Genomic DNA, 22,871 nt, shown 5'->3' on the forward strand with positions numbered 1-22,871 from the left:
CTCGCCTATGAGGCGTACGTTAGGCCGAAACTTGAATATGCCAGCTCAATATGGAGTCCTCACCAGCAATATCTAATCGAATCACTCGAAAGCATTCAGAATCGGGCTGCTCGTTTCATCGTTTCCGAATATAATAGACGGGTTAGCATTAGTGCCATTAAATCATCCATTAATCTTGAATCGTTAGCTCATCGAAGGAAAATTTCACGGCTATGCCTGTTTCAAAATCTATACTATAATCGCCCTGACCTGAGAACCACCCTTTTAGTGCCACCCATACGGACATCACGACGTCTTTTCAATTCTATGAGTATACAACGCATAACTGGTTCGACAAACACATTTAATAAGTCTTTCTTACCATTGGCGATTGAAGAATGGAACTCGATTCCAGAACCATTAGTCAATGAACGTGACAACTCAAAATTCAGGCAGCTCATATCGGCTCACTTTGCCAAATAATCTCATAATCGGTAAACATTTCCTGCTTTTTTCATGTATCCAACGCGTATTTCACTTTGTGGTTTCTTCCTTAAGATGGGACATAACAAATGTCACATTTTCTGCTTTTACTTGTGTGTATATATGTCTGTATTGAATTGCATTTTTGTATTGAATTGAATATTGTATTGAATTGAATTTTATATTGAATTGTATTGCAACCTTTTTATTCAATTGCAAACATATGCGGAGCTCAACTGCTTGTGTGTTCTTTGCGTCTTTGCCTTCAACCACGGTTCCATAACAATGTATAACGTTACTTTGCCTGTCTGTCTTTTTATTTCGCTTTATAATTATATGACCACGTGAATACTTCTCTTGTTAACCCCCCCCCCTTATGTAATGCCCAATAGGGCCCTTAAGGGATAATAAATGATGATGATGATGAAGTGCGTTGCTCAACAATTGACAATGTGAAGGAAAGAAGAGAAAAAAAAAAGGTATTTGGTTCGATGCGTTATACATCTCAATGCGATGCACAATATAAGGAAAACATAACTGTAAAAAGATCAAAATAAAAGAAATCAGGATATAAGTGCGACGTTTTCATGAAACGTTGCTAGACCATTGGTGAAAAGACACTATCATTTCACATATTGAAGTGCGGCAGTGAAAGTGGCAACAGAAGAGCTCTCGATTATTTCTCTGGGCAAACGATTCCAATCGCGGATGGTACGGGGGAAGAAAGAATTCATGTAAGTGTTGGTTCTACGATAAATTTCGCAAACTTTTTTTGAATGGAAAGAACGAGTGGAACGCGGCGTAAGAGGTTTCAAGTACGTGTTTTTGTCGATTCCAAGGTTATCATTGTATATCATGTAGAATGTTTTTAGTCTTTCGCGGTATTGTCTTGTTAGAAGGGATTCTAGGTTTGCAGAAGTGAATAGAGCAGTTGGCGATGTTTTGCTGCTGTACGAATTAAAAATGAATCTAGCTGCCTTTCGCTGAATGCTTTCTAGTTTCCTTATATTTGTATTTGTGTGTGGATCCCACACTGCTGCAGCGTATTCGAGTGTTGGCATTATATGCGTTTTGTAGGCCAAAAGTTTTACATCGCTTGAAGCTTTGGGAAGTGTTCGCCGTAAGTAGCTTAGCTGTCTCATGGCTTTCTTGGGTATGTATGTGATGTGATCTTTCCATCGATGATCAGATGTAATAGTTACCCCTAAATATTTGTAACTTGGAACTACAGATAGATTGTTACCGTTGATGCTATAAGTGAAAGTGAGTGGGTTCATCTTACGCGTAAGTCTCATCGCTACCGTTTTGCTGTGGTTTATTTGCATCTGCCACGAAGTACACCAATTTGTAGTCTGGGCTAAAGATTTCTTTAGAGAAACCTGGTCGTCAGAACTGTGGATTTCATTATATAGGATGCAATCGTTCGCAAATAAGCGGATTTTTACCTGTATGTCTTGAGCAATGTCGTTTTTGAAGATTAAGAAGACTAACGGCCCAAGAACAGAACCTTGGGGGATACCTGAATGAACGTAGGCAGTATCTGAACTGACATCGTCGATGGACACTGATTGCTGCCTAAAAGATAAGTATGCTGCGATCCATGCAAGAAGGGAATCGATTTTGAGTATAGGTCTTAGTTTCGAAAGAAGTTTAAGATGTGATACACGATCAAAAGCTTTCTCGAAGTCAAGGAATATGATGTCAACCTGACCAGATTTATCCAACGCTGCGGCAAAGTTGCGAATGCTCTCTAGTAGTTGCGTTTTTGTAGAAACTCCTCGTCGGAAACCAAACTGGCGACTATCGATTATTTTGTTATCTTCAATGAACCTCGAAATATGTTTAAAAATAATGTGTTCGAGTACTTTAGCGGAAGTGCAGAGAAGAGAAATTGGCCTATAGGAGGTAACAATGGATGGATCACCTTTTTTGGGTATTGGAGTTATTCTGGCGCATTTCCAATCACTGGGAATTTCGGCGTGTGACAGCGATTTCCTAAGTATTAAACATAAGAATTTTGCGCACCACTCAGCATATCGATGTAGGAAAGCGTTAGGGATTCCGTCTATTCCAGATGATTTTTTGACGTCTAGTTTAAGTAAAATTGATAGTATTCCCTCCTCACTGATAGTGATGTCATCAATTGTTGGAACCGCTTCAAACGTCAAAAAATGTGGAACGATATCATCGTCGTCAGTGAACACCGAGCAGAAGTAGTTGTTAAGTGCATCAGCCATTTCCTTCTTATCAGTTCTAGCCGTACCGTTAATTAGGAGACTCGTGATAGATTTCTTTTTTTTCGGAGATAGGTGTTGCCAGAATTTTTCTGGGGATGTAGAAAAAAAGTTTTTAAGGACACATTTTGATAATAGTCCCTTGCCCTCTTGATGTCGTGCTTTAGTCGAGTTCGCAGTGCAGATAAATTATGGGTACTATCAGCAGAGGGCCGTCGCCGGTGCTGCCTACTTGCTTTTTTTACTTTTCTTCCCAGTCGAACAATATCTTTTGTTATCCAAGAATTCGTAGTACGTCGCTGTCTCCGCTTCCAAGGTATAAAATTGTTCATGCATTGCCAGACCGTTTCTTTGAATAAACACCACAACTGTCGACAGATATGTTGCTTGATTCGTACCGGGACACAAAAATATAAAATGAACAATCTAATGTATCTAGTATGTCGACATCGCTTGCCTGGTTAAACAAGGGAATTAGCCTATCTTTTCTCTGTTTTTCAGGCACGACGTTAACTGGGATTGTGAGACAAGTCATTTTGTGATCCGATGTCCCCTCAAAAAGATGTACTGTCGGGTTTCGTTTGAGCAGTGTATCGTTAACGAGGAATAAATCTAAAACAGAAGCGGTAGTTCCGTAGACGCGTGTTGGTAGCTTTACAAGTTGGGTTAAAGCATGGAGGAGGACAATGTCAATGAGAGGCTCAGCGCTAGCAGAAAGTGCATCAGGGAACTCGTCTGCCCAGCTGACATCTGGAACGTTGAAATCTCCGACTAGTAATAAGTTGCTCTTACTGTTTCTATGTACATACAGGAATTCGTTAAGTTTCTCAAAGAAAACACTGGGTGAACTTGGTGGGCGATAAGATGTCCCAACCAGAAGGTGGAGATCCCCTGAAACAAATTTTACTATAACACATTCAACGTCCGCGATATCGGGTAACCTCGTGGCAGTCAAAGATTCGCGAAACATAACTGCTACACCACCGCCGCGAGAGCCCCTATCTTTCTTGTAAATTCTATACCCGACTGGTGTAATGTGCGAGTCAATAATGTCGCAGTGCAGCCATGTTTCCGTGATAACTAATATATTCGGGTTATGGGTGATCACAACAGTATCAAGGTCCACCGCTTTATTGACAATGCTGCAGGCATTTATGTTCACACAGCAAAGCGTTCTTTCCGTGCAGCGTCCTTGTCATTTTTGCTGTGCACTCACTTTTCTGTGTTTATGACGAGGGGCGATTTTCATTTCGGCAGTGTTCCGTTCAAACAATTCGTTGTCAATTTTAACTTTATCGTGAATCAACCTCACTTTTCTGCCATTACGTCTCGCGTCAGCAGTGTTATCCCAAAGGTGCTTCCTAAGCTGTCTCGTTGCGGCTGAAAATCTTCAGAAATCGATACACAGCTTCCTTTTAGCTTAAAGCAATTTTTGAGCACCATCATTTTTTCGCGATGGTCGAACAACTTCAGTATCATAGGCCGTGGTCTATTCGATTTCGTCGTTCCCAATCTCTGAATTCTTTCGACAGATAGCACTTGCAAGCCTAGTTTAATTCGGAATAGATTGTCAACTACACATTCTGCAAGAAGTTCAGGCATTTCCCGTGTGGTTTCAGGAATACCAAATATGATTAGATTATTCCTTCTACCTTGGTTCTCGATGTCAACTAACTTTCTTTCCAAATTTTGGATTGTTATTTCCATATATGTCATTTTGTAGCGAAATTCTTTCACTACAGCCAGAGCCGTCTCTACGTCTTTACGTTTTCCCTCTATTGCGTCAAACCTTTGCTGCATGCTTTTTTGATCATCAAGTAGCTGTTTTAAAAGCTGTTCAGTGCTCGGACCAGGATTAGATTCTATGTCTCCACAGAGCATAAGTAAGGACAGTACAATGTTTCGTATACACAACATAAAGCTACAAACACAGTTGGGGCACGTCAGCTGGACCAAAAATAGGTTGCTAGATTTGATAGATGAATACGTATTACTAACCTGCGTGAAAAACGCAAGGGGGTTTGTCATGATGTTGACAGATGGCCAACCGACATGCCCACTAAAGTGTTGATGGCTCTCTGGTCTTCTTAAGTAGGTCGAGGTCGAGGGGGGTGGCGGCGTCCCGTCAGTGATCCTGGCAGTGACGTGGTCCGATGACACCAGCGCGCACGCTCCGAAGTGCAACTTGATTGCGCAGGCTCCGGCGGATGGCTTTGGTGCAACTATGTGCGACAATCTGTCAGGTGCTGCGGCTGGTACTGCCGTTCCTAGTAGCAGGATCTGCGTGAAAAACGCAAAGGGGTTTCTCATGATGTTGACAGATGGCCAGCCGACATGCCCACTCCAGCCGACATGCCACATACTATAATAGTAGTCAAAGAAAAACTGTCAAGCGAATTGGGGTTGGTGCCAAGCATTCTAGGAAAATAATACATTCAGCAGCTAGAAACTCCTTCTACGAACATGTGTGCAACACATTTTTGGTAGGTAAAAAATGCTTCTATTGGAACCTTTTAATGGTTCCGGAGGGCATTGAAGCCAAATTAACATTATGTTGCTGCATGTGTAAGGTAATGGCGATGTGTTGATTCCTGCAACTTCTTGCGTCACATTTTTTCACATGTGGCGCTCAAACAAATCACGGCCATTGCAGCGTCAGCGTTTTATTTTGCGTCTATTGCCCATAAAATAGCGAAGTGAGGCTGCGGCATAAAACTGAAGTCAAGAGTTCAACAGCGACTTGCACTTGCAATGTTTTCAGGAAGCAGCCTTCGGCCCTTGTTGAATGCTAGCAGTCTTACCCCTACGTGCGTGAGTGCCTTTCCCCTTTACGGATATTGGCGTAGTATGTCCCGCCTTTTAATTCGAAGCAGTATGTCAATACTCTGCACATTTCTGTTTTATGTATTTTGGCCATTTACAATGTTATGCACAACTGTGCTTTAAATGGGGATATAGCGATGAAAGGCGCATCCAGGTTCCAGATGTTGGCGGGTCTTTTTAACACAAAGTGCTTAAAGTTTCGCCATAGTCGTAGGGTTTTACGACGCTGCTTCAGGCGCTAGCGGAAGCGGCGAAGGAAAATGACGCTCGCTTCTATAGCGACCAGTACTTTTTGTTCTCGCTTTCCTCGGCGAATACGTTCCCTCGACCGAGAAAGCATTCGGGAATTTTCATTTCGATTCTTCACCAGAAGCATTCACTTCGAAATTCTAGGCTACCGGCTTCCGCGAGTTTTGTTTGCTACAATCACGTCGAAACACGTAACAATATGTTTATTACAACGGTCGTAACCTTGGCATGTATATATGCTTTCTTCATGAGGGTGCTCGTTCTTTCTGAATGTCGGATATATACATCATAAATATATATATACATATATATATATATATATATATATATATATATATATATATATATATATATATATGAGTTTGCATATTCAACGAAAAACGAGAACAGAAATGTCAGTGAAACCAAATTTACCAGTCGGCATTACGCTCACATTTGAGAACGTACACGTGCTGCGACGGAAGGCATAGTTCGGCACTCTCTCTAGCACCTTGTCCTGACTCATATTTGCTGCCCACTCAATTCAGAAGCGTGAGCTGTGGAGCGTCGGCGAGTGACGAGTGGCTCATGTGAGCGAATCGGAGTATAAACGAGAGCGAGCAGCAGGAGTGAGTGGCGAATGAGGTTAGTAGGAACGCAAGTCACTGACGGTGATTTTAAGTGGGAGTGAGTGAGTTACCGTCGGTGAGTGTGAGTGAGCGTGAGTGGGCGTGAGTATTGAATGTGAGTGCGTGCAAGTAATGATGTAAGAGAATATTGGTGCGAGGGAGTACTGGTGTGTAAAGTGGTGATGAGCTGGAACGCGGGTGTGAACCGACAGCTCTGAGTACATGCAAGTGTGAGTCAGTACAGAGCCTGTGAGAGTATTGGTGAGTAAGCATAAGTGAGCATGTGCCTATTTCACCGACTTATAAACGAGGGCGCCTGTTCAGGTCAAGGTCACGTGTCAGGCTTCCGCTCGCCCACGCAAACCTTTATTGTTGACTGTGATGGTTGCCACTGGGGACTAACTAGGCTTTCAGCGTCTATTCTTAAACAAGTTTCCTTATAATATGGTACCTAGAGATTGCCTATCACACTAATTTGTGCCTCATGCATTGCACTAGGTTCGTGATTTTTAAGAATGTGAAAATACTAGGATACGCGTATGGCATTTAAATTCGAATTGAGTGGGATGGCAAATCGATTAGAAACTAATGAACAAGTATAGATATTTGAGGCAAAATTACTGAGTAATCTCACTCGTTTCGACCTCAACGAGACGACTCGAAACCAGTGAGATTACTTTCTTCTCATTTTCTTTTTTTTTCACACTACGTTTAAATACTGTTGAAATTTGCCGAAATTATATCGTGTATCTAGCCGCGTTCATGACCGCATGTGTACGGGAGACTCCAAAAACACGATGTTAGAACCATTCAGAAATACTATGCTGTGCCATCTGCCGATAATTCATGGATGTTTTCAGGTGCCTAGGATTGTTTGGGCTGGACTTCTTCGACCTAAGGTGGACTGACAGCCCGCACGGTAATCTGACAGAGCTAGCTTGGATTCTCGGTTGCCATGGTGAAAAGTTTGAATACTTGTGATTTTTTTTCCCTAAATTTGGGAAACTCCAGCTCACCTCCCTCCGGTACACTACATCTCCAGGCGTGGGGTTGTGCCTGGCACCGGCAAAAACGCGGGGAGTAAGTGGGGCTATGCTAATCCAAGTACTACCAAATTATGAAAAATCGCCAAGCTTCAAGAAGACACTCCCACACCAGAACAGGGATTGGCCTCCCTAGTGCAGTATTCGGCCACTCCTTCCCAAATTATTCATTCAAATATTCAATGGCCCTCAGTACCCAGCAGCTACGTAGCGCCTAACCTAGGCCGCGGTGAGTGCTGTAACGCAGCAGAGGTTGCTAAGAATCTATGGACCTGGACAGGCCGCCAATAGAAACTGACCCTTGCAACGTTTAACACACGAACCCTCTGGAGTGTAGATAGCCTAGCAGGACTCTTTGATGAACAATCAGGCATTGTTTGGGAGATCATTGGCCTTAGTGAGGTTAGAAGAACTGACTAGGCTTATATAGAGCTGACAAATGGCCACGTCCTCTGCTATAGAGGACTACCAGTTAAGAAGCAGTTCGGATCAGAATTCCTAATCATAAGGACATGGCGGGCAACATTGACGAATTCTACAGCATTAACGAGAGGGCAGCCATAGCCGTAATCGAGCTCAATAGCAGGTTTCGAACAAAGGTAGTACAAACCTACGGTCTAACGTCCTCTCACGGTGATGAAGAAATAGAACAGCTTTATGAAGGTGTTGAATTAGCGATCCGAAAAGCACAAACTCAGTGTACTGTAGTCATGGGCAACTTCAGTGCAAAGGTGGAGAAAAAGCAGGCTGGTCAACAAGCAATTGGCAACTACGACGTGGATTCTTGTAACAGTCGAGGAGAGATGTTGGTATAATTCACGGAAACAATAATAATCCTGAGTGGAAGCTTACTATTATCATTAAAAAGAAAGGTGCACAATGAATGCATTCTACCGGTGCTGACATATGGGGCAGAAACTGGGAGACTGACAAGGAAGCTTGAAAAGACGTTAAGGACCGCGCAGAATGGAACGAAGAATGGTAGGCATATGGTTAAGAGACAGGGGGAGAGTGGTGTGAATCAGAGAGCTAACAGAGATAGCCGATATTCTAATGGACATTCAGAAAAAGAAATGGAGCTGGGCTGGTCATGTAATGCGTAGGTTAGATAACCGGTGGACCATTAGGGCTACAGAAAGTGCCAAGAGAAGGGAAGTGCAGTAGAGGATGGCAGAAGACTAGGTGGGGTCATCAAATTAAGAAATTCACAGATGCTAGTAGCAACTGGTTGGGGCCGAAGAGGGGTATTTGGAGCTCGCAGGGAGAGGCTTTCGTCCTGCAGTGGACATAAAATAGGCTGCTGATGATGATTGTGATGATTAGCAGGGGAGATGAATCTCACTTGTAGTAATAGCATATTCTTTATCTCAGCTACAACATTCCTGCTATATCCCGCCATTTAAATCATTAATTTTCACAACGAAATTTATAGACCATGCAAAAATTTAGGCGGGATTGTGCACAAAACTGTTACAACAAAAACATTCTGAAGAATCACTGCTTTCAATGCGAGTCATAACCTATTTTGAGGTGCTTTATTATGTCACGGAACCCCTTCTATAGCGAAATAACCGATTCGCAAGCGTATGTGGCTCCGCAGCATGTATTGTTATATGCTACTACGTAACTTCCTGAACGGTGCAGGGCCCTTGTTCATTTTTCTACATGATAAGCAAATAAAAGTATTTATCGTGTTTTGGAGAGGTGATCACCACTTTTTGCTTCTTCTTCTTCTTCTTCTTCAGGTGGGAGGGGGGGGGGGGGGCATTAAGCCCCTGACTTCTTCAAAGTTGGTCACTTTATTCAGGATTTGCTTCATGTTGCGTAAGCAGAGGAGATATCCGCATTAAAGCAATGAACTCATGTGAACTGAAAATTTTCATAAAACTGGCATGCAGGCTTCTTTTATTAGAACAACATATAGATTCTCGTCTTAAAGCGAGAAAGCAAGGAAGAGCGCCTTACCCCAAATAAGTTGTTGAATGATAACGAAGTAAACGTTTTTTCCATAGCCAAAGTGATGTCTTTGGCAATTGTTTCCTTTTCACCAGATCTGGATAAGTTGTATTAGAAATTCTCCCTATAACAAGGCAACTGAAACAATAATCAATTGGTGGCGATGCTTCGTTAGCATGACACTGCTTCTTAGAGCGGTAGTTATTCAGCTCCAGCCCGCAACTACAGGTGTTTATTGAATAATATTATAGTTCCAGGTTTTACCTTGCCAAAACGACAATCTTATTATGAGACACATTATAGTGCCAAAATTGACCACGTAGGGTTCTTAAGCCAGCATACAAATATAGGCAGACGAGCGTTTTTGCATCTATCTCCCACCAAAATGAAGGCAGCGCAACCGAGGTTGACCCCTGCGACCTCAAACTCAGCAGGTCAACGCTGTAACTAGCCAGCTACCGCGGTGGTTATAAAGGTGTATTAAGACACAGTATACATATAGAGATAGTTTTGCGCAACTCAGCTAGCAACATTGTCTAGCAAACACTTCTGAGCAGGACTAAAGGAAGAATCAGACGCGAAACGAACCGTTCCCGAGGGATTCCCCATCACGCCATTTCTTGTTTTGCGCATTGGATGCCTGCGGCAAGTCTCCGGTGCTACTGCTACAAGGAGCCCGGTAAATTTCCCTTGGGAAGTTCCAGCGTGACAAATGCCAGCAAGTGACAGTTGCCTTCGCAGCGCTCTTCCTCGCCGTACTACTTTGCAGAGAGAATTTGGTGTATTTTTCATCCTTAAGTGTCTTGAAGTTTGCTTTTTTCCCGACGGCGGGGACAAGCAGCAGTCGAAGCGTAAGTTTCGCGAATTCCAGATTGGCTCCAAAGCGGAGCACTTATTTTATTTTATATTATTCCTCCCTACTAAATAGGGGCATATAGCTTAGGTATGCAGCGTTCCTTGAGAAGTCAATTTTTCGGGAGAACGAATGCGGCAGTGTCTCTCCTACCTCCGCAAAACTTTGCAAGTGCTTATTCGCCGCAGACTGTCTCGAAACATAAGTATTTTATTTCGTTTTCTTTTATCATAGCAGAATAACGCAGAAATGAAGGAAAAGGTGCCAGTATACAGTGGAAAGAAGAACACGGTATACGGCTTAAAACCATGGGAGTTTGAGGGCGCGGCTTTTTGGTGCGGGTGCGTGTGCAGTGACGCAGTAGTTTTCCTGCTTGGCACAATTTATTTTTGAGCTGGGAAAATTACGCGCGGCAGTATTTTCTTGCGGAAAATATCCCAGTTTGACGTGTTTTACGGCTGTCCGCAACTTCTTAGTGACATCTTCTAAATCATGGGGGCAGTCCCCGAGTGGTGTAGTTATCTGCCGTTAACTAATTGAAAGTAGCCAACAAAAAATATAGCTGGTGACTGCTCAACTCCACTGAACAACACGGTCATTATCTTTCTCGCGTAAATTCACCCATGCTTCTATAATTCTTCAGCCATCGTGATTGCGACATCCTGTACACGTTTCTGTCAGAAGAAAAAAATGGTTGGAAGTTTCTTCGTTCATTAATTTTGTCCCTTTATCCTGGCGGTCTTTATATTTGGATTACTTCACTTAAACGGCTTCAAAGTCATTCTCCCAGTATTTCCAAATACAACCATAAAGTTTTTTTCATACATCTAGGAACTAGTAAAATCTACGCCTTCCGCGCACATTTAATTATGCCTCCCCATCGCAGTAACAATATCACAGAATAATATTTCTGGCCATAATACAAGTATCATTCAAACTGTTCGTTGCTAGAGAGCGTCGAGTAACATATATCAAGCAGGAGAGGAAGGCGCTATGAGTGACCATTTACTTACGCGAAATTATGACTTTGGTCATTTTCAACATAAACTAAACAATGAGAAGCTTGAATATTCTGGTGTAACTTAAAGCTAAACACCGCTGGCACCTCGATGCTAGGCGCGCAATCAACTTTGTTTCCTTTGGTTTTCGAGAAAATGAAACAGGGTTCGAAAACAGCTGCCGGTAAAAATTGGCTTACAAGGTGTGTGTCGCTATTCCATGAATCTCTTTCACCCAGACATGGACAACTGGATATGTGCCAATGGTCGCAAATGTAATATTGTGCAGAACTGGTGATGTTGCGAATACAGAGTGGTGCGATGCACTGACAGCTATGGCAGCGAGACGGGATGCAGTGCATTGAACTGCCCTATCCGGAATAAATAGACATTGGGAATCTCCTTGCGTAGTGCCACGGGGCAGATATCACGTGCGGCGAAAGCAACAAGAATGGAGTCGCTTCTGTCTTTTGATCCTTGTCTGCTTACTGTGTGACGGTTGTAACGTGGTGCATTCTAGGCGCGATGACGTATAATATGCACATACAGAAGCTATAGTAGAATTGTCATTATCACGTTCCTCCATGGTATCACCGCAGTGATGCCGGGCAATGGATGAGCACAGATATTTTCTCACGCCATACACTCGGGTCAGATGTGGCTGTCATGCGGAAATGCAACAGAGCTAACGGGTATTACACACAACAGCACTGTTCCACTCTTTTAAATTAAATAATATGTGCCATTCATCTGCTGTGAGTCATGATCACATGCGTGCTTTATGTCGCAATCATTCTCTTAGAGTTTGGTATTCTACCCGACCTGGGCATCGGAAAGGCAAGCAGGCACTATTACATTGAACCGGCGTATGCAGTAAGCGGGAGTTGCCTTGCCGGTAATAATATTCACACGATGGCGCGAAAACAAATTAGGTTAACTTGGCGTGAGAGTGCCCATTACAACAAGTCCAGAAAGCACGAAGAATAAAAGCTGGTCTGCTGTCACTAGAGCCACAGCAGAAACGGCGTTTTTGCGCTTGTGAGGTGTGGCTTTAAGATGAAGCTTTTTAGCTGGGGCCCAACTCCGACGCGGTCTAATGAAAGACATGTAAAACGCAGAAACGCTTTTTGAGATAACCCTTGGACCGATCCTAATGAAAGTTGTCGCAATTTAGAGAGAGGATTAAATTCTAGTGACTGTTGCAAGCCGAATTTCCATTTAGGGCCTAAATTTTCAAAAATGTTAAAGTACGAAAAAATCGAAGCACGGTGTTTACAAGCAGTAGTTCTGCATCAAGAAGAGATATCTCGGTTCTGCAAAATGCATCCATTAGATAAATAAAAGCTGACAATTTCAATATGTCAATTTATATCTCACGTGTATTCGTTACGTTGTGTACGAGTGTTATGCAAAAGCTATATTTTCATATTATTTTTTTGGCATTCATGAGTAACACATCAATTTTGGCCGCTTGAAATGTACTCTTAGATACTAGAGGCCTAATTTTCATATACATTACCACTGTTGAGATACAGAGTTGTAAACTTGATAGTTCCGCTTTGTTAATATTTGCAATTTTTGCCATGTGTAACAACCTAAGAAGTAAGTGCAACCTAAGAAGAAGTGTAACAACCTAAGAAGTAACAACCTAAAACGATATTTCGAAACAAGCAGTGACTAGATTGAAAGTTTTTCGTTTAAATGCAGCAATCCTCGTCAAATTCTGTGCATGGTCGCCGAGAAAAACCAATTCTCATTTTACACGCATTTTGACAGGAGCACCCGAGCTAAAGCTTCCTCTTAAAGAAAATATTGGGGTCCGAGATGACGGACTTTTGTATAAGCCTAGCTCCACTACAGGATCCACATACAGGTAAACTTAGAGGGAAGCGTGACAGTGGAAGCCGGCTGTAGTACAAGCTTCATATATGACGTGTTTTGGTATTTGTAATACTGTGTGTCAATAGATTAATTCCGTGCCAATAGCAGTAACGTCTCAAGTAAATGAGAAATAGCTTATGGTGGCATTTTAGGCTCGTATTGGACTGGTGTACAGAAAGATGGTATTTTAAAGCCTTTTGCGTCTCCAGAGATGTGTTGAGTGTGAGGAGGCTAAACATAAAGCGTTGCTTCTTTTTACTATCCTAACCTACATAAGCAGTGGCACCGCCTTCAAGTTTCAGCAGCAGCCAGCCATAGCAGCGTAGATTCAGATGGCATCTGCTCTGACCCGGTGAATATTTTAATCGGAAGGAAGCGCCATAAGGAGCCAAAGGCGGAGCTTAGCAAGTAACTAACAGTGTTGCGCCATATTGATCAAAATACTGAAATATAAAAAAATTGTGATATCCTAGTGACGTGCAGGCACTTGGGTTTAAAACTAATTATTAAAAGAAAAAAATTAAGAACAACAGAAAGTTCGCCGTTCTGTTTTCTAATATCACGAAAACGCTTTTACTGCAATGTGCACAAAAATAACGTTTCTATTCGTGTGAGTCCCAAGCGCCTACTCCATTTTCCCGACTAACTTACTGTTGTTCATTCTTTTTTGTTTTGTTTTTTTATTTTCTTTGTGAACTCCTAAATCCCAGTGAATGGGAGCATCTATGAGTCTGAGTGCGTTCGAGTTGCCTAAATCACGCACTCTAGAGCTCCATGAGTCTCTCAATTTCTTCAGTCCTATCACATGAATTGCATTTGAGACATGGACATTTCCCACGAGGCTATGTTAAAAACTTGATCTAATATATATGAGCTTAAAAAAGCTATTTCATGAATTTCACTTATCCCGGAAAACAATCGACCCATTCCGCCAGTAGGCCATAATTAGTGGCGACGCCATTCTTACAGAAGCCGTTAAAATAATTAGTTAGCGAGTCTAAGCCAGACTGGTGCGCAAGAGCCAGCCAGGCAGGGCCTAATCTCGGCGCGTTTTAACGTGATAACGTTAAAAGCCCGGCGTCGAAAGAAACCCGGTGTCGGCGTGGGCTTCTTATATTCCTTATATATTTAGTTATATGTATATGCGACGCCTTGCTATATGTCCTGTGGTATACACGGGCTATATTGCCACAACATTCTATCACTAAGGCTGCTCATGCTTTGTCTTTCCCTCTTGACAAATTTATTCCTTGGGATTTTTAGAACGACTGCTCAGAAACAAATGTCATGAAACAAAACACCGACAGCGCTTGTTATTTATGTTAAGCGTTCTCACACATTAATGTGAAAAGTACTAAACAATAACGGAAACCTAAAAATGATGTAATTTTTTGGGCGCGGCTCAAGGATCGGCACACGCAAGAGACCGCGTTTTTGCCAGGTAGCTCGCCTTCGTGCATGAGGTTCGGCGCGAGCGTTTGCCGGTAAACGTTACGGTTACGTAAGCTGCAGTAGCCACGAACCGCAAGAAGCAATCAGGGATCTTTCAATGCTACTGTGTTCCACTCTTAATGGCGATGCTTAAGCGTCATCGAAATCTTCGCAAAATGAGGCAGGGTAAGTCCTTGGTGAGGCTAATTTGGAGTAAGCTTTAACCCTGAAACTTTCCGAGTAAGTAGAAATCAGTTCTGTTCGTTTTTCTCTGGCATATGATTGATGAAAATTTTTAGCTTTTTCATGGTCAGTTGTAAAACGAAAATAGATCTAGCAGGCGAGTTATGCAGAAAGCGCCAATGACACGCTGTGAAATTTCGTCACACTATGACGACACTTTTCCGGTTAGCAACTGAAATGATGACTGACGCGCGGAAAAACTGTGGATGATGAAAGCATGCGTGATACATATATAGGTTATATTGTATTTTCGAAATTCGTGAAAACAAAGAACTGTCAGGACAGCGTCATTCAATAACATCACATAGCATACTCAGGGTCATTAGGTGATAAAAGAAATGCTACGTAAATTATTTTCTTTAGGCACTATTCTCCCGCATTTTATAAATCATTAAAACAATTAAATACAGTTTCAGGTGTCTCTCACATGGCGTGGGATAATGAAAGCTGGTCGAGCTCTTTTTGTTGAAAACTTGAAAAGTCAGTCAACAAGCGATTTCGCCAGATCTTCAAGAAAATGATTTTACCACTGCAGAATTTACTCGTTTTCAGAATGAGGACGACAGGTTTTGGCGGTCACTTTGCGCTTCCAAAAGGAACGCAGTGCTTTCCTATGACTTGCATCTTCGTAAAGGTACTTGTAAAATAGTTCACACATATTTACAGTTCCTTCGCCTTAAGGAATGGGATATGTCGCATTATCCCTGTCAGACAAAAAGTGATATGGACATTGTATACGTGTCTACATCCTTGTATCCCTGTTGTGCGCCTGTGGAACGCGTCGGGTGCAGTGGATCTACTCAATCTCTGTGGTTCGCTAAAGCACTGCGAAACCTGCAGGATTCTTTATCCAAGAGGAAGTTTTGGTTGAAATAATGCATACATACAAATACCCCTCAATATGTCCTCAACCACGCCGCATCACCTGCCGACCGTCTGCATGCTTTACGATCATCTCGATGAAGGCTCTCTGAATTATGTACTGACGCAAGAAAGTTCTGGCGCTCTAAGCATCAGCTGCGTTGCGTTTGTATATATGCGACAGTGCAGCTCGCTTTATCTAAACGTCTTCTGAGCAGTTCTTAGCCGCCCTTTAGGTTCCATGCATCACCAGTGCTGATGCTGTAGCGCCATCTAAAAAAAATCCGCGTGTTGATAAAATTGCATAAACAAACCTGGAGTGCAGCATGAAAACCGGTGACCAGAATCGGTTACGCACTCCCTCACCAGAGAGGATTGGCCACCCAATTGGTGCAGTACTTGGACACAACCTCCAAAATAATGCAAAAATCAAACCGCGTCCCTCAGTCTCCAGCAGCTGCGAAGCAACTAAACCACGGCGGCGGTCAGATCTGTGACGCAGCAGAGGGCGCTAAGAATACCTCAATCCGGACAGGCCGCCATTGGAATTGGAACCTGGCAACGTTTACCGATAGAACGTTATCAAGTGAGGTTAGTCTAGGAGTGCTTTTGGAGGAATTAGAGGGTTGTAAATGTAATATAACAGGGCTCAGTGAAGTTAGGAGCACAAATGAAGCATATACAGTGCTAAACAGCGGGCACGTCCTGTGCTACAGGGGCTTAGCGGAGAGGCGAGAACTAGGAGTCGGACTCCTGATTAATAAGAATATAGCTGGTAACATACAGGAACTCTATATCATTAACGAGAGGGTGGCAGGTCTTGTCGTGAAACTTAATAACAGGTGCAAATTGAAGGTCATACAGGCCTACGCCCCTACATCCAGTCATGATAACCAGGAAATCGAAAGCTTCTATGAAGACGTGGAATCGGCGATGCGTAAAGTCAAAGCAAAATACAGTATAGTGATGGGCGACTTCAATCCAAGGTAGGCAAAAAGCAAGCTAGAGACAAGTCAGCGGGAGAATATGGCATAGGCACTAGGAATAGCATGGGAGAGTTATTGGTAGACTGCAGAACAGAATAATATGCGGACACATTCGGCAGCAGTGGCGGCAACTGGTTCGTGGGCCCTGTTCTCATCACTTGTCATACGCAGGATCATCGAAATTCTGGGCATCAACGGCGCAAGCGCAAGCCTCCACCATCAAGCTATCGGTTGCATTACCGGCTTCTGGAACACGTGTGACCAGTTCCCCGGAACCGCCCCTTCAATTCGCCTTTAAAAGCGAAGACCGTGCTGGCCAGCTTCACACATTCGGCAGCAGTGGCGGCAACTGGTTCGTGGGCCCTGTTCTCATCACTTGTCATACGCAGGATCATCGAAATTCTGGGCATCAACGGCGCAAGCGCAAGCCTCCACCATCAAGCTATCGGTTGCATTACCGGCTTCTGGAACACGTGTGACCAGTTCCCCGGAACCGCCCCTTCAATTCACCTTTAAAAGCGAAGACCGTGCTGGCCAGCTTCACACATTCGGCAGCAGTGGCGGCAACTGGTTCGTGGGCCCTGTTCTCATCACTTGTCATACGCAGGTTGGTTATTATTATTTGAACCTAACCTGTATTTCTTTTCATTTCTGTTGCTGCCCCTGCTGCCGTTATTGCTGCCTTTATTGCCGCCTTTACTGCTTTGAATGCTATTATGACAACCGATACTTGTCTTTCGTGTTGTGAAGAACTTTCAAATGATGAGGAATCCATGAAATGTATTGAGTGTTGTCAATACTATCACCTAGGCAAATGTTCTGGCATAAGTGAACGCGCATTCAAGACGAAAACTGAGGAAGCAAAGAACACATTGAAATGTCCGACATGTCGCATGACCGCTTCGCGCAAAGTGCACCGTAACAATGACTTACCTTCAACTGTCATTAAGCAACTTGCTGCAATTAATGGCAGTCTGGTAAATCTAACTGCCAAAGTGGAAGACTTGTCAAACCTAAAGGAAACTGTCGGTGACATTGAAAAGTTTGTTCAACATGTGTCAGACAAGTATGATGCTCTCCTACAAACGTCTGACAGACATGAGGGGCAGATCGAGAGCCTTAGCAAGAGAGTAGAAGTCGTAGAGGCACACCAAGACAAAAATGAAGTTGCAAGGCTAACTAAGGAACTAAACGAATTGCAGCAATACAGTAGGCCTCACAACATGGAAATTCACGGTGTATCTTTCACCGAAAAAGAAAACCTTCTCGGAAAACTGAATAATCTTGCTCAGAAACTCGAGCTTCCCCTGCTGAATGAGTGTGATGTGGACGGCTTGCATCGCCTGCCAGCACGTGTTAACAAAGTGCCTATCATTCTCATAAGGTTTTCCCGCCAATCTATGAAAGTAAACTGGCTTGCAAAGCGTGAAACTGTGAAGAAGTGTGATAAAGACATTTCCTTTTTCGATAACCTGACGGCACTGAACAGAAAGCTTTTATGGCTTGCCAAATCAAGAGCAGGTGAACAAGGCTACCAATTTTCGTGGTGTTCCGATGGAAAGGTCTTTGTAAGGAAAGAACCTGGCGCAAGGGCAATAAGGATTGCCTCTGAACAAGACCTTGAGCTAATTGCTTAAGTTGGTTTCTTTTTATTGCTGCTGTTATTGTTAACCTTCACGATGTATTATACTAGCGACTCCCTTAACACGTTCATAAATGAAAATAGCGATTGCAAACATTTTTCCTTATATCATTTGAATGCACAAAGCCTCAGAAATAAGATTGCTGAAATTGAGGCTGATCTCGAGCTCATAAAATGTCACTTTGACATAGTTGGATTCACAGAAACATGGTATATATCAAATAGCGATGTTACACAGTTAACAGGTTATGACAATGTCTCTGTATTTAGAAAAGAAAGACGTGGCGGTGGCGTATCTTTGTATATAAAGCAAGACATTGATTATGGGGTTCTTCCGGAATTCACCGTAGTTTGTGATGACTTTGAGACAGTTGGTGTGACCAATCAGAATACAATTATACTTCTCACGTACCGACCCCCTCACGGATTAGTTCGCACCTTTCTTACTTACGTTGAGTCCTTTCTTGAATATGCTACCTTCACTAAACGACATGTTATTATATTTGGTGACATGAATATTGATTTATTAAGAAGCAACGCTAGCCAGGTGCATCTCCTCGAGTTGATGTTATCATATGGTTGTGAAAATATTGTAGATAAGCCCACACGAATCAGTCAACACTCTGAAACGCTCATAGACTTGTGCTTCACTAATTTACCTTTAAATAAAATAACATCCGGTGTAATTTTGACGAGCTTAAGTGATCACCTTCCTTTTTTTGCCTTCTTTTCCTTGGTGAAAAAAATGGATAGAACTAATTTCCTCCGACGAATAATCAATGAGAATAACATTGCGCAGTTCCATTCATTGATGGCTGACGTAGTCTGGGATAATATATATAGTGAAAGCAACCCGTGTAAGGCATATAACATTTTTTTAGAGAAAGTGCTTCGCCACTATAACAGTGCTTTTCCACTCGTGGCTATAAAAAAGCACAGGAGGATAAGAAAAGAGTGGATTACTCCGGTATTATACAGACGTATAAACAGAAAAAACTGGCTGTTTGCTCGTTTCATAAAAACGAAAAATCCGGTTCATTTCACGGAATTTAAAAAATTTCGTAACAACTTAACTTCAGATCTTAAGAAAGCAAAATCGGCTTACTACGACAACAAATTTTCCACAGTCATGAACAGCCCTAAACTATTGTGGCAAACAGCTAACAACATCATAAAAGGTGGCAAATCACGCATTCCGCTGGATTTTTACATCGACGGTAAAAGATTTTCAGGGGTACCACTTGCAAACAAGTTTAACGAACATTTTCTCAATGCAGGTTCGCCAAATTGCTCACGCATGAGCCAAGCGTTAACGCCTATCACTTCACATGTTCCTTCCACTAATAGCAATTCACTGTTTCTGATACCTACATCAGAAGAAGAAGTTGTAGGTGTTGTAAAGGCAATGAAGGATGGGTGCTCGCCAGGAAATGACGATATTAGTGCACGCCCCATCAAGGCCGTACTTCCATTACTTGTGGGTCCTCTAGTACATATTTGTAATCTCATATTAGAGACCGGTATATTCCCTGAAAAAATGAAAGTTGCACGCGTAACCTTAATATTCAAAGGAGAAAAAAATGATCTAAATAATTATAGACCTATTTCTGTTTTGCCGCTCTTTTCTAAGATCCCCGAATGCATAATATACACGAGGTTAAACAAATTTTTCAATGCTCATAATATAATATGTAAACAACAATATGGATTTCAGGCTGGAAAATCAACGGAGACAGCACTGCTATTCATAAAGGACCGTATTTTGGAAAACTTTGAACAAAAACTATATACACTGGGTATTTTTCTTGACTTCCGAAAAGCCTTTATTTATTTATTATTTATAGATACTGCGATCTGAAATCAGATCATAGCAGGGTGGGTATACATAGATATGTACAAGCATGTAAACACATACAAATCCATCACATATGCAGGCATTTTAGGACATTAATGAAGAATACATACAAGAAAATAAACATACAACAGATAACGCACACGAATTCATAACATTTGCAAGCATTTTTCAAACATTGGTAAGGAATTCTGGGTAACAATATGAGAATTAAGATCATTCCAGTCTTTTATTGTCCTAGGAAAAAAAGAATATTTGAAACAGTTATTCCGTGCGTTGATGGGGGTTATCGATAAAGCATGCCTTCGTCTCGTGTTATAACCAGATGAGTAAGTAAAGAACTTCGAAGTGTTAACCTTATAATGGCCGTTTACAAGTTGGAAGAGGAACTTTAATCGACAGATACGGTTGCGCACAGTCACCGGGGGTAATCCACTGCGCCTTACGAGCTCACCAACTGACGCGCGGCCGTATGAATTAAAAACAAACCTAACTACCTTATGCTGTACACGTTCCAGTTTTTTAATATTGGTTAAAGTGAATGGGTCCCAAATAATTACGGCATATTCCAACAACGGACGAATGTAGGAATTGTACGCCAGTAGACGAACACCAGACGTAGATGATTTTAGTGAGCGCCTCAAGAAAAACAGTTTACGCAAAGAATTCGCAACAACATTATCTATGTGCTTCGTCCAGGATAGCTCATTGGTTATCCATAGGCCCAAATATTTGTACTCTCTTACCTCTGATAGAGATACGTTGTCAACATTATATGCAAATTGAAGAGGTTCTTTCTTATGTGTGATTCTCATAAAAACAGTTTTTTCAAAATTAATAGACATTTGCCATTGTTCGCACCAAGCAGTGACCTTTGCCAGGTCATTATTTAGACGCACCTGATCATCAACAGAAGATATCTTTTCATACAAAATACAGTCATCTGCGTAAAGTTTCACGGAAACTGAAAGTTCTGCGACTATGTCATTTATAAATAATAGAAATAAAAGTGGTCCCAAAACTGATCCCTGGGGGACTCCAGACGCAACCTCTGTATTGTTAGAAGAAGTATTGTTTAAGGTGACAAATTGGTGTCTGTTAGTAAGATAGGCTCTCATCCATGTAAGTATCTGTTCATTTTTTATATAATACCCTAATTTATGGATTAATTTGTTATGTGATACCTTGTCAAATGCTTTACGAAAATCCATGAACACAATATCTGTTTGCTTCCCTTCATTAATTGTCTGTGCGAGATCGTGAACAGTCTCAACTAATTGAGTACATGTAGAAAAGCTGCGCCTGAAACCATGTTGGACATCTGTAAGTACCTTGTGCTCTTCTAAGAAACCTAATATATGTTTATGAATTATATGCTCTAAAATTTTGCATGATGTAGATGTAAGAGATACTGGTCGGTAATTGTCTATGTGTGTTTTTTTCCCGGATTTATGTAAAGGTTTGATTTCGGCCGTCCTCCAGTCATCCGGTAGGGAACCATCGCGCAAAGATCTGGTGAACACGACATACAGATACTTTGCGCACCATTCCGCATAACGCTTTAAAAAGGCGTTTGGTTTTTTATCTGGTCCTGGAGACTTTTTAGTAACAACGTTCAATAGCAAATTAAAAACGCCGCTCTCAGAAATGACAACGTCAGATATAACAGGAAGCGATATAGAAAAGTTGGGAAGGCAACCATTATCTTTGGTAAATACCGACTGGAAGAATTTGTTAAAAGCAGAACAAACGACAGTCTCATCACTTACACATTTGCCGTCTATCATGAACCCACTGGTAGAAGAATATTTAGGTGTGATTTGGCGCCAGAATCTCTCGGGAGACGTTTTAATAAACGAAGGCAGGATCGTTCCGTAATATTTTTCTTTGTCGCAAATTATTTTCTGTTTTAGTTGTTCTGAAGTGCCTTCTACAATAGATTTTAAGGTTACATTTGTTCTTGCTTTCACTTTTAACCTTTTAAGCCTTCGCTGTAAGCGTAACGTCTCGCGAGAAATCCATGGGTTACGGTGCACAGAAGATTTTGCAATTGTGGGAACGAATCGTTGGATACATTCAGAGACAATTCCCTTAAAAGAAAGCCACAAGTCATTTACATTGCAAGTGCTGTTTCTGAAGTCATCAAAGTAGAATGCAAGCATATCCAGAATAGATTCATCATCAGCACGAGAAAAATTGGGAAACAAATGAACACCGTTTTTGTGATCAGGGTAGACATTTGACAAGCTCAACAAGACAGCTTTGTGATCAGAAATCCCGTTTGTGACTTCACAGGTTATCGCATTTCGGATGGCGCCACTTACAAAAAATAAGTCCAGAATTGAGCCTACGGCTCCCTGTACTCTCGTGAAATTATTTACCATTTGCAGTAAGTCAAACGTGAATACAATATCAAAGATTGTGTTATCAATACTGTGAGCAGAATGCAATGAAAAGGTGTGCCAATCAATGTTTGGTAAATTAAAGTCCCCTGCCAGTAGTATTCTGTCATCTGATTTTACATGGCAGTGCATATATTCCCTTAAGTTTTCAAGTACCGCAGCAGAAGAGTTTGGAGGCCTATAAAAAACACCAAGGATGAAGCGGACCTTTTTGATGTATGCTTTGCAAAAGACAGCTTCAATATCTTGCGCATCAGGCATACTAAAAAGTTGCATTGATGATTTGTACAAAATGGCCACTCCTCCACCTCTTCTGTCACGGTCACCCCGAAATGCCTTATAGCCCT

At 42.0% G+C, this 22,871-nt stretch overlaps 1 long non-coding RNA gene across 1 annotated transcript; it reads left to right on the top strand.

Annotated features, from left to right (window-relative positions):
* Positions 1 to 6,273: 6,273 nt before the first annotated feature.
* Positions 6,274 to 17,279, top strand: LOC139050066 (uncharacterized). Its single transcript, XR_011508766.1, has 3 exons — positions 6,274 to 6,392; positions 7,237 to 7,295; positions 16,800 to 17,279. It is a non-coding gene; the product is annotated as an uncharacterized lncRNA (long non-coding RNA).
* Positions 17,280 to 22,871: the final 5,592 nt, after the last annotated feature.

Source organism: Dermacentor albipictus, chromosome 9 (assembly GCF_038994185.2).
Source record: "Dermacentor albipictus isolate Rhodes 1998 colony chromosome 9, USDA_Dalb.pri_finalv2, whole genome shotgun sequence".
Classification (NCBI taxonomy): Eukaryota; Metazoa; Arthropoda; class Arachnida; order Ixodida; family Ixodidae; genus Dermacentor; species Dermacentor albipictus.